The sequence below is a fragment of the Mytilus californianus genome, unplaced genomic scaffold (genome assembly GCF_021869535.1).
Source record: "Mytilus californianus isolate M0D057914Y unplaced genomic scaffold, xbMytCali1.0.p SCAF_8, whole genome shotgun sequence".
Classification (NCBI taxonomy): Eukaryota; Metazoa; Mollusca; class Bivalvia; order Mytilida; family Mytilidae; genus Mytilus; species Mytilus californianus.
The window spans coordinates 8,413,694-8,428,615 of NW_026262734.1; the positions used below are offsets into that span (position 1 = coordinate 8,413,694).

The following is a 14,922-nucleotide window of genomic DNA, read 5'->3' on the forward strand; positions in this document are numbered from 1 at the left end:
ATCACCATATACGCTTAATCAGACTATAGTTTTCAGCTTCAACTTTAAATGTACCCGTAGATGTACCTGGTGTTAGTTTATATACCAAAGGTGCGCATATTGTCAGGATTTTTTTTTCAAATGACATGTTGCTGAATTTGACATTTATTATAATATATAAAGGCACACAGACTACGTAGTGCGGATATCTCTTTTTACATGTACTATTTCAAGCTTGAACTTTTATATTTCGCCGAGTCTTTAACATGTACTTATATAGATGGTGCATATATGTTCTCAGGATTTTTTATTGTATAATTTTCTTTGAATGACAGAATGTTGAAATTTGTTTTCTTAAGTGAAACAGTTTGCAAGGTTTGTGCGACTAACTACGCACATAACTCACACGTTTACAGCATACAGAGTATATTATATTAGGAATATTTATTTCATCAAAATATTGATTTTATTCATAATTTTTACAACTAACAGAATGTTTAACATGTTTAATCTTTTTTTTATGCCTGCATTAAATGTGTTTTGTACCACAACTATTTCAAATTGTATTGCATTATCCTGAGCATGCATAAAATATTTGCCACCTTTGTCTAGTTTGTTAGGGTTAAGTTTTTGATTCATCTTTTATCAGCTAAATATGCACCCGGTTAAGACGAAAGAAAATTAAATCAGTATATCTAATAAGAAATTTACGAAACCGGACAGGGGAAATTAAATGAAAACAAAATAACAAACACCATTCAGATACCATTCAGATACCCACTGAGTAAAAATAACGTTATTCTGTAATCAGTAACGTAACCCTTTTTCTGTCAAATTCTATGCATATCGGCCCAATTTGTACCAAGTTATGTGTTTCTAAACATGCATGGATTCGCTATACAATTCTGAATATTATTTTAGTTGTAGCCTTTCTCAGTATATAAGAACATAACCAACCATTGAAAAATTCAAAACAATAAGTAAAAACCAATGCATTTTCTTTATATATCTATGTAAATTCGTTGCCAAAATTGACGTTTTTAATGAAAATTACAAAAAAAAACGAACCAAAAATAGCGAATCCAATTTTTAAAAAAATACATTACCCCACGACATAATTAGATATATCAATCCTAATACATCTTTGTCTAACATGATGCCTTTCTGTATCCACTGCATACTTGACAAAAAAAACGTCCAAGAATAAATAATGTCAATGTAGAGTTCTTTTTGCTTGTTCCGTTGATTGACAGCGCGTGCTTTTGTCAGTTTTTATGGACTTCCCCTTTATAAGTTAGCCTCAGAGTTCAGTGGTTTTGTTATACTTTTGTCATACAGATTCTTAATTTTGATTGGTAGTTAAAGATTTAATGTATGACAGAAAATTCTGGTTGCAGTATAGATAGTCTTTATAATTTAAAAGTTTTTATTGATTTCGATAATGACGTTATGAATTCATCATTGATCTTCCTTTACAAAATATGTATTTCAGAGGGATTTATAAAGTGGTCGAACGTAACGAAGACTAGAAACCTGTAACTCTGATGATTTTCATGTACTAGTTACGGTAACTTACAGCTACTAAAAAAAGACTATGAATTCCAATAGATGTCCTTTTAAAATTATTTCAAAACGAAATATTCTCTTAGATGATGTTATTTGCAAACGAATTCTAGTTTCTTAATGTTTCATACGTTGCAAAAAATGTGATGTGGAGAAGACGTCAAATATGAGCATATGTCAACTTACATTCTATAACAGCTTTCCAAAAGCTGTATATAGCCATCCGTCAAATATAGGTTCATTACTAAAATAATACATTAACTTCATACAATAATTCACCAAACATAACAATTACTTTTTTTTAACGATACAAAGGAAAAAAAAACAAGTGAAATTTAACAGCTGCCGATGCCTTTTCTTTGAAATGACAACTCATACAGAGAAGGCTTAGCAATGCTTTAATTCTTTAATATTTAGAACAAAACATTCTGAACAGCAAACATACTTCATTAAATTTCTAGAGTATCCAGTCTATAAGCAGAGCCACTATTGTCATTTTGCATTTGTTTTTATAATTAGTGTTGTCCCATTTATACTTCAGACATGCACTGCCAAAACAAACTGAACTTTTATATATAAAACATATCTCTATGTATATTTTAAAAATCTACACAAAGATATGAGTGACAATTACCAGATATTTGTCGTCTGTCATAAGTATGGATAAAGTGTTCATTATTTTAAAACAATAGTGGCAACAACAAAATCAGATTTCCAAGTGTCATTGCATTGACATACATTTGGTATATACATTGTTTAATATGTTCTTCAGAAACAATCAAATTGTAAAGACCTTTTGTTGAGATTGAAAGGAAACACATTGTTTCGTTCAACACCAGTAACCACAATATCATTTTCAACATTAAAGGCTACATTAGAAAAGCCTTGTCATTGTTGCTGTAAATATTGAGTATAAAACTTCCTTGGACAAAATTGGTTAGCCTGAATAATATTAGCAACAATGGCAATGAATTACACCAAGTGAAACATAAAACCAATCTAGACAGCATGTACCTACTATGACCTTTCAGTATCTGACTTTTATTTACCAACAATTAAGGTGATTAGGACAATTGTTAGAGTTCCGCGATTCCATGATATATCAAAGTCTGCGATTTTAACTACACGTGAAACGTGCCGAAAATGTCAGGAGCCTCTGGCCTTTGTTAGTCTTGTATGTTTTTGTTTAATTTGAGTTCATTTATATGTTTCGAGTTTAGTGTGACGTCCATTTTCTCTGAAATAGTTCACATTTTTTTGTTTAGGGGCCAGCTGAAGCCTGCCTCCGGGTGTGGGATTTTCTGGTTTTGTTGAAGACCCATTGGTGCCCTTGGGATGTTTTCTGCTCTTTGTTCGGGTTGTTTTCTCTTTGACACATTCCCTATTTCCATTCTCAATTTTAATGTGTACTATGTACATGATATATGCAAACTACGATAATATTAGAATGTAAATACATAAGATATCTTTATTAAATTGACCGTATAAAAAAATAAGATGTGATATGATTGCCAATGAGACAACTCTCCACCAGAGACCAAATGACATAGAAGTTAACAATTATAAGTCATCGTATGGCCTTTAACAAGGGGCAAAACCCATACCGCATAGTCAGCCCTACAAGGCCCCACCATGATAAATGTAAAACAAATCAAACGAGAATACTCACGACATGATTTATGTACATAGAAAAGAACGAAAAACAAGTATAATAAACAACTACAAACGACAACCACTGACTCTGGACAGGCATATACAGAATGTGGCGGGGTTGAAATACTTCGCTGGTGTCAAAACCTCCTCTAAGCTGAGATAGTGGTGTTACAGTACAACATAAGCACAAACTTTTCAAATCAGTTGAAAATGGCTTAACTCATCAGATCAATTCAAAGCAGAAAAAACATCTAGCAAAAATACAGACCGGAGGTAGCGGGGTATTGATACATCCCCTAAACAAACTTCTACAAATTCTTTATCGACTGGAAATCACGGCCATCGAAAATATATGCTAAATGCGGTTCATACCGAGTATGCAGGAAGTCATAATCTCTTATTACATTTTTTACGGGAAATCACAACATTCATCATAACCTATTTTCCATACCATTGTCCAAGATCAATACATTATTACTGGAGGCCGAAAACACTTCCATTGTTGTATAAATTCAAGTACTTGCTGATTTCAGTAATTATTGATACTGTTAATCCCATTTTATTCAGATCCGTTAAAAATACTTCCAAAGTTAGCAAAAAATTAGTTCTCAAGTAGAATTAGCTCATAAGGGTTTTGAATCTATCGATTTAAGCCATATTTCCCACCAAACGTCTAAATGAAAAACAACAGCTGAAAACTTTTAAAATAAAAATTAAATTATACCTTTCATTTCTCATGCCTACACCAAACTCGTTACATCAAATAATTTCAATCATAAGAGGGTATACAGACAATCACCATGCAGAATGTTTAATCAAAACCTTCCCGGTTGTTCTTGTATATCATTCCAATACAACAAAAGTCCAGATGGAAATGGTATAATCGGACAATAAACCAATCATATATTTACATTTCTTGTTTTGGGTTATTAAAAATCTTCCTTTGTGAAGAACAACACTGACTTAGAACCCTGTTCTTGACAAAACGCGTTCAGATCGAAGTTTACTAGAAAAGCCAGTGGGCCTTCAAAAGGTTAAAGGTTAACTAGTTCAAGGCCACCGATGATTCTTCAACACAGCGGGAAAATCTCGCACCGGAGGCGGGCTTGTTCCTACACATAAATGTGTACTAGTTCATCAAAAATGAACGTCACACTAAACTCCGAAACATATGAACGTACCAAAATTAAAATAAAAACATACAAGACAAAGGTTCTGGACTCGGGAGAGGTGCCAACAAAGTTGCGGATTTAAGCATGTGTTGTGAGATTTCAACCCATCCTACAAACATAAAGTAAAATACAAAAGCTGCCAGTGCCTTCTTTTTGAACAACAATTCATATCGTAAAATAAGAGCATGACAAAGCTTTAATTCTTGAGCATTTAGCATAAGATGTTCTTAACAGCACACATACTTCATTACATTTCTAGCATACCACTGCATCGAGTTTGATACGATTTTTCTCCACTCGAGATAGATAAATCTTCAAATTTAAAACATGAGCCTCGCGGAACGTTTTAAATATTGGAAATTTAACTGTCGAGAGTGGAGATATATCGAATATATAATATAAAGTCAGGCAATGTATAAATCGGCTAAGAATTAGAGAAAGGGTAATAAACAATAGATATATTTTTTTGCACTTTGTTAAGAACCGGACCGATCAGATGCTATAAGCAATTAATTCATAAATTCAAATACAACCAAAGATGTGCCGATAAAACCTTATTCTCACAATAACAAGAAATCTTCAGATATGACATACGAGATATTCTTGAATTTGGGACAGGTATATGAAAATGTGGCGGGGTCAAATTACCTTTTTGAGGTGCTTAATGTTTTAATGGTGCTTATTTTGATTCGATCAACAGGTGCATTTTACTTTATTCAAGTCATAATCGAAATACTATAAACTAGGTACATACATTGTAGTATCCACAGTAATTTATTCGGACTGTCCGTGTACATTAATGATTTCCCTATGTGAACAAAATGAGCGTATTCGTTTAAGCCTGTCAATTTGAAGGCATTTAGTCATTTTCTGCTCTACATCCGAACTGCTATGATGGTAAAATTTTAGATGTTTCACTTTTGATTTATTCTTCAAATTATTTTACCAAAAGTTGTCAAATATCGTTAATGTTTGGCTTTCTGACGACGTTATTACTCTCTGCATAGCAGGAATAAGTGTGTGTGTGTGTGTGTGTGGGGGGGGGGGGGGTAATATGAATATCTTTAAATAATTATGCAAACTTTGAAGATGATACAGCCATTCCATTCGTCGAGAACACTTTCGATCTCTGAAATTCTATTTTTTTTTTTGTTAATTGTTCTAAAGCTTATAAGGTAACACCTGTAGGCAAAATTTTTGCTGGTTTTTTTTTTTTTTTTCGTTCAGACAATGCCCTCATCGTTGTATGTAATATGTTTTGAGCGCATCTTATTAGATTGACCAACAATGCGTGTTTTGTGCACAAACTGTATGTGTTTTTCTTTTTTTTTTCTTCCTTTTTTAAAGGGGAGGGTGAGGATTGGTGGGTAGTTCTTTGGTTAATCTATACCTCTTCTATACGTGTTCTTATATGAAAATATAGAAAACCGTGTAATGATAGTTAACAGGACACATTAGATAAATACAATATAAGTATATCGTTATGATAAAAGGTATGCAGTTCAATATATCGTTATGATAAAAGGTATGAAACTCAATATATCGTTATGATAAAAGGTATTCAATTCAATATATCGTTATGACAAAAGGTATGCAATTCAATATATCGTTATGATAAAAGGTATGCAATTCAATATATCGTTATGATAAAAAGTATGCAATTCAATATATCGTTATGATAAAAGGTATGCAATTCAATATATCGTTATGATAAAAGGTATGTAATTCAATATATCGTTAAAATAAAAGTTACATGTACTAAGTATTCATTTCAATTTCTTACTATATTAAAAGGATATACAATTCAATATATCGTTCAAAATAAAAGGGTGTGCAATTAAATATATCGTAATGATAAAATCATATGCTATTAAATAGATCATTATAAAAAAAGAATATGTTATTTAATATATCATTATAACTAAATCATATGCTGTTTAATATATCTTTATGATAAAAGGATATGCTTTTTAATATATCATTACAATAAAAATATATGCAATTCCCGAATTGCATATTCTTTAATCACAAAGATATATTTTTCGAATGTGTCATATTACTTATCGTGCCAACACAATCATGAAATGAAAGAAATACTTTATAAATGTGGTGCATCCAAAAAAATACAGAGCTTTAAGGTAAATTATAAAAAGGGTAAATTTATAAAAACTGACAAAATCAAATGTTTACAACCAAAGAAACGAGATGGAAACCTTAATTGATGACCAGATAATATAAAAAAAAATGTTATAAATCATGTCAATACTCAATTACCAATTACTGAGCTGATCATAACCGTTAAAGGACTAGTAGACCACCAGCATCCCCCAGGGTCCACCTTCGTCTAAAGCATTCCTCCGAAATCCGCTGTATTAGATCTATGTTTGATAGTCGTCCCATTGGCAATCATACCACACCGCTCTATTATTTTACTAAAGAGAATGTCCAAATCCACATTATTATAATAATTATAAAATCTTAGTGTCTTAATTGATCTCAACTGGGTACACTTTCATTATGAACGCTGTAACCAAATTTTGAAAAGCCAAGGATGTTGAAATACATGAATACTTGGGCTCTTTATGAAAAACAAAAACAGCAAAAACAAAGATCAAATCCAACTCCTATAACTTTGCATGAGAGAGTTTAAACCTAAGTTTCGTAATCATTATCAGAATTAGTAACGGAGAATCTAAGAAAGGTATTTTAGTTGTATTCATACTCAATATAAAAGTAGGAATTTTTCTATCATATAATATTTTTTTAAAGTAAAAAAAAGATGCTAAAAAATTAAAAGAATTGTTTTGATTGCCAATAAGACAACTGTCCACTAAAGTTCAAATGAAGGGGATGTTAGCAATTATAGGCAACAATACGGCCTTCAACTATGAGGAAACCCATACTGTATAGTCGGCGACAATGCTGACTTCAATTTATAATCATAATTTATATATATATATATATATATATATAGACTAGTAGGGATCATTTTACGACAGACCTGCAAACTTTTAACTTGGGGTTTATTAACAAACACAGAGATGTTAATAAAAACATAAATTTCTGAATAAATACAGCATTTTGAATATTTAAGTCCGTTAATTGGGGTATGTTTTCACAATCACTACTTTCATAGAAAGCAACAGGTATGGCTTTAAGGCTTGACATTTTAAATTTAATAAAAATGCAATGAATGTTTTGTTATTGAAACTCTACGTTCGCATGGGAGTAGAAAACTGTGGCGTTTCAAAGTAAGATTATCATTCTGTAATTGAGGGTTTTAAAGTGGCTTTTTAAATGTGCATTCACTGCAGTTTTCAATCCTACAATAGGTACTTAACTTGAATTGTGAGATCTTGTACCGTTGGAAATATACTTTTCTGTTACGTATATATCCTTTTTGAATTATTTTAAAACTAAATTAAATGCCTGTACCAAGTCATGAATATGACAGATGTTTTCATTTCATTTGAAATTTGAATTCTCCATTTGTTTGACATAAAGTTTCGTCCCAATATTAATACGATATTGCATTTTTACGTGTAACGAGAATGGGTTTACGACTTCTTAACAGTTGTCAAACACTTATAATAAAAAGTAAAATCACAAAAATACTAAACTCCATGGAAAATTCAAAACGGAAATTCCCTAATCAAATGGCAAAATCAAATGATGAAACACATCAAACGAATGGACAACAACTGTCATATTCATGACTTGGTACAGGCATTTTCAAATGTAGAAAATGGTAGATTGAACCTATTTTTATGGCGCTAAACCTCTCACTTGTATGACAGTCGCATCAAATTCCATCATATTTACAACGATGCTTTAACAAAACAGACATACTAGGTAACATTGTCAAAATATGGATACAGCAGTCATCACTGTGTCACAATCTCAAAACAAACAAATATTTAACAAAGAAGCAAAAAAATATACTTGAATGAAACTTTAAAAATAAACATAAATATTAACTAATAAACATATGAACCCGACGTCACAGTTAGAGGCGATTTTTTTCCGGAAAAACATTAACTTGGATATTCGAAACCAAAGGTTAGATTAACCAAACACACAAAAAGATATTGACAGCCTCATAACCGAAAACAGCATATACAAGAGTAAACAAATTGTCTAAGTTAAAGTTGTAAGGGAATTTCAAAAGAACTACTGGAAATGGAGAAAGGCGAAAGATACCAAATGAACATTCAAACTCATTAGTTAAAAATGAAAAAAAGAAAAAGACAAACAGCAGGCAATAATATTCAAAACACAACATAAAAAACTAAATAATGAGCAACACAATCCCTATCAAAAACTGGGGGTGATCTCAGTTGTCATGGAAGGGTAAGCAGATCCTGATCCGCATGTTGCACCCGATGTAGTAATGATAGTTAAAACATATCTGTTGTCATCTGTGGAACAGATATTCCATAACGGTCAACCAACTCGCGATGACGTCCGTAAAGTAAACGAAGGGACGATTTCAACTTCATCACTTGGTTAAATAGCTTCCTTGTGAGCAGCAACAATCTATAAAGGAAATCATGATAGGAAATGCAAGCCCTGGAATATCGTATCAACTGGGAGATGTATACTTCGTATGCAGGTGCTTCTGGAATTCCGCTACATAAAAATGGAAAGTTCACAACTAAGAAGCTAAAATCATCTCTTTTTTATAAAGTTTTGTTTTCAACCGACCTTCCTTGTCAATTTCTAGATGTAAGTCAAGATATGAGACAGAATTAACTGTCATTTTAATCCTTTATATCAAGTTCTATGGGATAGATGCGTTCAAAATCATTTAGTGAGAGAACATCGTCTATATAGCAGAATCTTTTGATTCATGTCAGAACCAAAACACCTTTCTACTGGTGCCTTGATAATATAAGTTGTTGTGATAAAAATAGAAACATCAAAGTCTGGCAAGAAAATTGAACGAAGTTTGAAAAGAAGACAAATCTTCATTCAAAACATGAATAATATACCTAATGATATTTATATTATTATGAACTTGTTATCTTGAAGTCCATTGTAACCTATGATTGGTAAATTACTTCATAAGAAAGTACTATTTGTGATGTTTTAAAAATAATTTATATAACAATTACATCTCAATTAAAGTTTTGCACAAATTTTATGTACAAAAGGATGTTATAACTATAATGGTAGACTACTAAACTGAATATAGCCATCCTATAAAATATGTACGTTATTAAAATAATACATTACCTCACAAAATAATTGAATATTTCAATCCTAAAACATCTTTGTATAACAATGTATAGTTATTTTTCACTTGCTGATTGACAGCGTTTGCTTTTGTCAGTTTTTATGGACTTTTTTTAAATTTGCCTTGGAGTTCGGTATTTTTGTAATACTTTTATATCATACAGCATCTTAAAATTGATTGGTTGATAATGATGTAATGTATGACAGAAAATAATGTTAAAAGTATGAAAAGTATCCTTTATAATTTTCAAGTTTTTATGGATTTCGATAATGACGTTATAAATTCATGATGGATTTTACTTGAACAAATTATTTTTTCAAAGGGAATTATAAAGAAGGCAAACGTAACAAAGCCATGAAAACTTTGATGTTATTCATGTACTGGTAAAATCAATTAACAGCTACTTAAAAAGATTTTAAATTCAGATAGATGTCATTTTAAAATTATTTCAAAACGGAATATTCTATTAGATGATGTAACTTTCTAGTTTTGAATTCTCTTTGGAGTTCGGATTTTTTGTTATTTTACTTTTTGTATTACACCACATCCAGCGCTGGGAAAGATGATTTGGATTCACCTTTCTCAGGTACGTCTGACATAAATTATCGTCCCAATATTGATAAGATATTGAATTTTTACGTGTATCGCAAATGGATTTAAAAATAATTTACAGTTGTCAAACACATATAATAAAATATACTTGAATGAATTTTTGAAAACAAATCAATATTAACTATTAAACATATGAAACCAATTTCAGGGTAAGAGATGATTTTTTCCGGATAGACATTTACCTGGATAACTCGAGACCAATGGTTTGATTGGCCAAATACATAATATATTGACAGCGTCATAACCAAAAACAGCATAGTATACAAGATTAAAAAAATTGTATAAGTAAAATTTGTAAAGGAATTTAAAAAAAAACTACTGGAAATGGAGAGAAGCCAAAGATACCAAAGGGACATTCAAACTCAGTAGTTGAAAATAAACTGACGACGCCATGGCTAAAAAGAAAAAGACAAACAGACAGACAATAATAAACAAAACACAACATAGAAAACTAAAGACTGAGCAACACAAACCCCACCAAAAACTTGGGTTGATTATGAATAAAAACAATATAACATTCAGTATATTAATTAAAATAAAAAATCTTTAATGTTTTGCAAATCAGTGTGTATCATGCATCGTCTATACATTGTGACAACTTGAGACTTTACTCGTGAAGAAGGCAGTTTTCAATTAAATTTCTGATAAAAATGACTCTACAATAACATGAATAACGCGAATATGCAGTTCGGCATAAAAGCAAACATTAAGTGGAAGAGAACTCATTTTGAAATCTTTATTCTATTTCTTCTAAAAATATAACAGAACTTTAAATAACTGTCATAAAGAGTTTAAGTTAGCTATGAAACTAGGTTTTACCTACATTTTTTGCCAGAAATGCCGCTTGTAACAAGTCAGGAATATGGCAGTTGTTTTTCACTTGTTCTGTTGATTGATAGCGATTGATTTTATCAATTTTTTTTTTTTGGACTTCCCCTTTTTGAATTTGAATTGAAGTTCGGTATTTTTGTTATACTTTTAAATTACTTTATTATATAAATTGACTATGTAAAGCATCTGATATGGTGCAGAGCTTTTTCACCCATGTTGATATATTTCAGTTATTATATTCATGCTTTGGTATCGAAAAAAAAATATTTAAAAGGTCCTAAACATGTTCGTGTCAAAATTTATGATTTAATTGAAAACTCGAAAAAATATTTTCATAAGTATAACAATTAAAATGATTAAAGTGATTAAACCTTGGGTAATGATCTGTTAAAGTAGTACATATAACAATGTAACCTTTGTAGGGGATTTTCAGGTAAATGAGCATCACAATCAGTCACAAAACAGTATCCATATCAAATTGAAAATAGTGAAACGAAAATATATACAATCACCACAAGCACTTATAGATATATTTATTGGTGTCCAATTTATACAGATACTGATCTTTTATTCGCTGAAACAAATCGTGTACTGAAGTTATATGTTTTCAGTCAATGTATAATATAAAATAAGGAGATGTGGTATGATTGCCAATGAGAAAACTATCCACCAGATTAAATGAAGTGACATTTAGCAGTTAAAGGCCACGTATGACCTTCCAAAATGAGCAAAACTCATATCGCATACTCGGCTACAAAAGGTCCCGACATGACAAATGTGAAACAGCGACAACCACTGTGCTTCAGGCTACTGACTTGTGATAAGCACACAGAGAATGTGGCGGAGCTAGATATGTTCATGAGCTTTCAACTCTCTCTTAGCCTTGGACGATGGTAGCACAACATAAGCACAAAACGTACAAAATATGTTACAATTGGTTTAACTCATAAGATCGGTACGAAATCCAAAAGCCACTAAAACAAAAAAGACACATATCACCGATAAATGATTACTCGCAGATACTTAAGGCTTGTTCTAAGATAACAACAGCTAATAAATAAAAAAATATTTTACCAGACTAAAATATCAATCAGTACACATCCAAGGGATTTAGTATAAAGACGTCAAAAACAGTCTGAGAAACGCATGACATTGTGCAATGCCAAAATATAGATTAACAGTATTGACAGGATTCTAATCATGAATTTACATAACTGTACATATTTAGTAATATATACATTAATCTATTTTTTGAAAAAAAACACAAATCAGTTTTAGTATTAAATAACGGTAATCAGTTAAATTGGTTGATTTTTTTTACTTCCATAATAAGCTTTGTAAACGTTTTAATTCCCCAAGGGTACCACCAGCCCGTAGTCAGCACTTCTGTGCTGACATGAATTATCATTGATATGGTCATATTTATAAATTAACTATTTACAAAACTTTTGAATTTTTGAAATACTAAGGTTTTTCTACCTCAGGAATATATTACCTTAGCTGTATTTGACAAAACTTTTAGGAATTGTGGTCCTCAGTGCTCTTCAACATCGTACTTTATTTGGCCTTTTTAACTTTTTTGGATTCGAGCGTCACTGATGAGACTTTTGTAGACGAAACGCGCGTCTGACGTATATACAAAATTTAGTCCTGGTATCTATGATGAGTTTGTTTATAATATCTACATAATGCAAAATTCAACTTTATATATATATGTTTTAATTCAAAGATGTGTTGATGTAAGAATTTAATGCTGTTTTTGAAAATTAATTCGAACAAAAAGAATTTAAAGCCAAATAACATATCTTACAATAACTCCACTTAATACAAAATAGGATTCTTCGCTTTCTTTCATTTCAACTATAATTTTTACTAAAACAGATGCATTCAAATCTACAGTAGATATCATCTGTTTTGTTCACAAAAAAGATCTCAATCCCGACCTGTGATTTAGTTTATCAGTCTTCTAACCACTTTGGTTTGCTCTAAAGACAGTGTTTAATTACAAGTAGAAAAGCATTCTTGATGATTGAAAGTGGTCATACCTCAGCGGTTTAGTTTCTAGAGTTAGAGGGCACCTTCTGTTGAATTTAATGTTCTTTCCGACTTCTTTTACAATGTTTTATTCAGGTTACGTTTTCATTTAGGAAATGTTTTTGATAAAAAAGACAGCGAAAACGTTTTCCCTTTTGACTGATGACGTAAAAATTTTATAAGAGGATAATCTTGACAAATTCTGCATTTTCAGGTATGGCACGTGAATATGTGTGTCTTACCATGTCCAACTTGTCTTAAATAATTATATGTGAATCAATGGGTACATAAGACTTCTTTCAGTCTCGTGTTTAAAGGACCAAATGTAGACAGCACAGATAAAACAAGATAAGATGATTTGCACATACAGTATTCATGATAAGTGATTTATTATATCAGAGAAAATTTGAAAAATTATGCAAGGTAAGTCACATTGACATGACTGATATTCTTTTACGGCAGTGGCATTATTTATGTTTTATCGTTTATTCTGATTTTAATTGTAAAATCGATTCCGTTGTCATATGTGTAATACTTCTGTTAAATTTAAGATTGTCAATGTGACATAAATGAATTAATGTGATTTAAGTTTATCTTTAATAGTTTGTGAAGTGCTACCATCATCACCATGTTATATGTTTTGTATCATAAGTTTTGAATTTATGATTAAATGTGTAAATGATGTAATCACACTTAGAAATATTTCTAAGGTAAAATCATGAAAGAAACTACTGTATATACATACTTTTCTCCACGTGTACATATTTTTGTGGATTTGGTTTTTACCGATGAATTTGTGTAGTTAATGTCGCAGTATTTTCAAAAAAATCAAAACATGAATAACAGACTTAAAATTATTATACGTTCATTAATTAGTATATTACTAGTTTAACAATATGAAATAAAATAAACCAAGACTATTCAAACATCAAATCAGTTGTCTGTTCGAAAGAGTGTGTATAAAATTATCATTAGGAATGGTCTGTATAATTATGCTATTGTTCGAAAAAAATTTTAAACAAATTTCTACGCAAAACCTTATCTTTTTACATTAATGTCACGGTGAAGATGTTCAATAAATTCATAGGGGAAATAGAGAGATTTTAAACTAATTCCGCAAAGTTATGAAGAAGAACGACATGATAGAAGAAGAGGGGACATAAACAGGAGACCTGTGACAATGACTGGATGTGCAACTCCTGTGGCAAATCAGATCATAAAGCCAAAGAATGTCAACAACCGATGGACGATCCAGCAGCAGATCAAGATCAGAATGGTGATTCGAATGTTCCTGATAGTATACCTGAAGCTGCTAACGTTGATAATGTTCATGATGAAACTAAAGATAAGCAACCTGCAAGTGAAAGTAGTGCTGATTCAAATGATGATAGCGAAGATGATGAACAACAATTAGTAGTCTCAAATGAACGTAAACAAATTACTACGAACAATGAGCAGACAAACAAAAAAGACAAAAAGACAAATAAAAAAAAAATCAAACAAACAAAAATCTGCCCATGTAAGCTTCTAGACCCATGGATCACTATATGAACTTTAGAGATCCTAAAACTCCAAGCCAATCAACTGGGAAAAGGCAAGCAACAACACCGACCGATGAATTACATAAACGAGTAGTAGAGCCGACAAAACAGAAGACAAATCCCTAAACAGTGACCTAGTTAACTTTAATGTACAGTAGTGTGTTTTTCAATGCACAGTTTTTGTGCATATGTATATATGTTAGTTATATTTTTATCTTAACTGAAAAATGTGAAAAAAATAATTCATTGTGTGATACAATAATATTAGATTGTATACACTCTGTAAGGAAAAATATATTAA

At 31.0% G+C, this 14,922-nt stretch overlaps 1 long non-coding RNA gene across 9 annotated transcripts in view; it reads right to left on the reverse strand.

Annotated features, from left to right (window-relative positions):
* Window positions 1-14,922, reverse strand: part of LOC127713025 (uncharacterized) — a 72,635-nt gene that overhangs the window by 11,478 nt on the left and 46,235 nt on the right. The window lies entirely within an intron of this gene.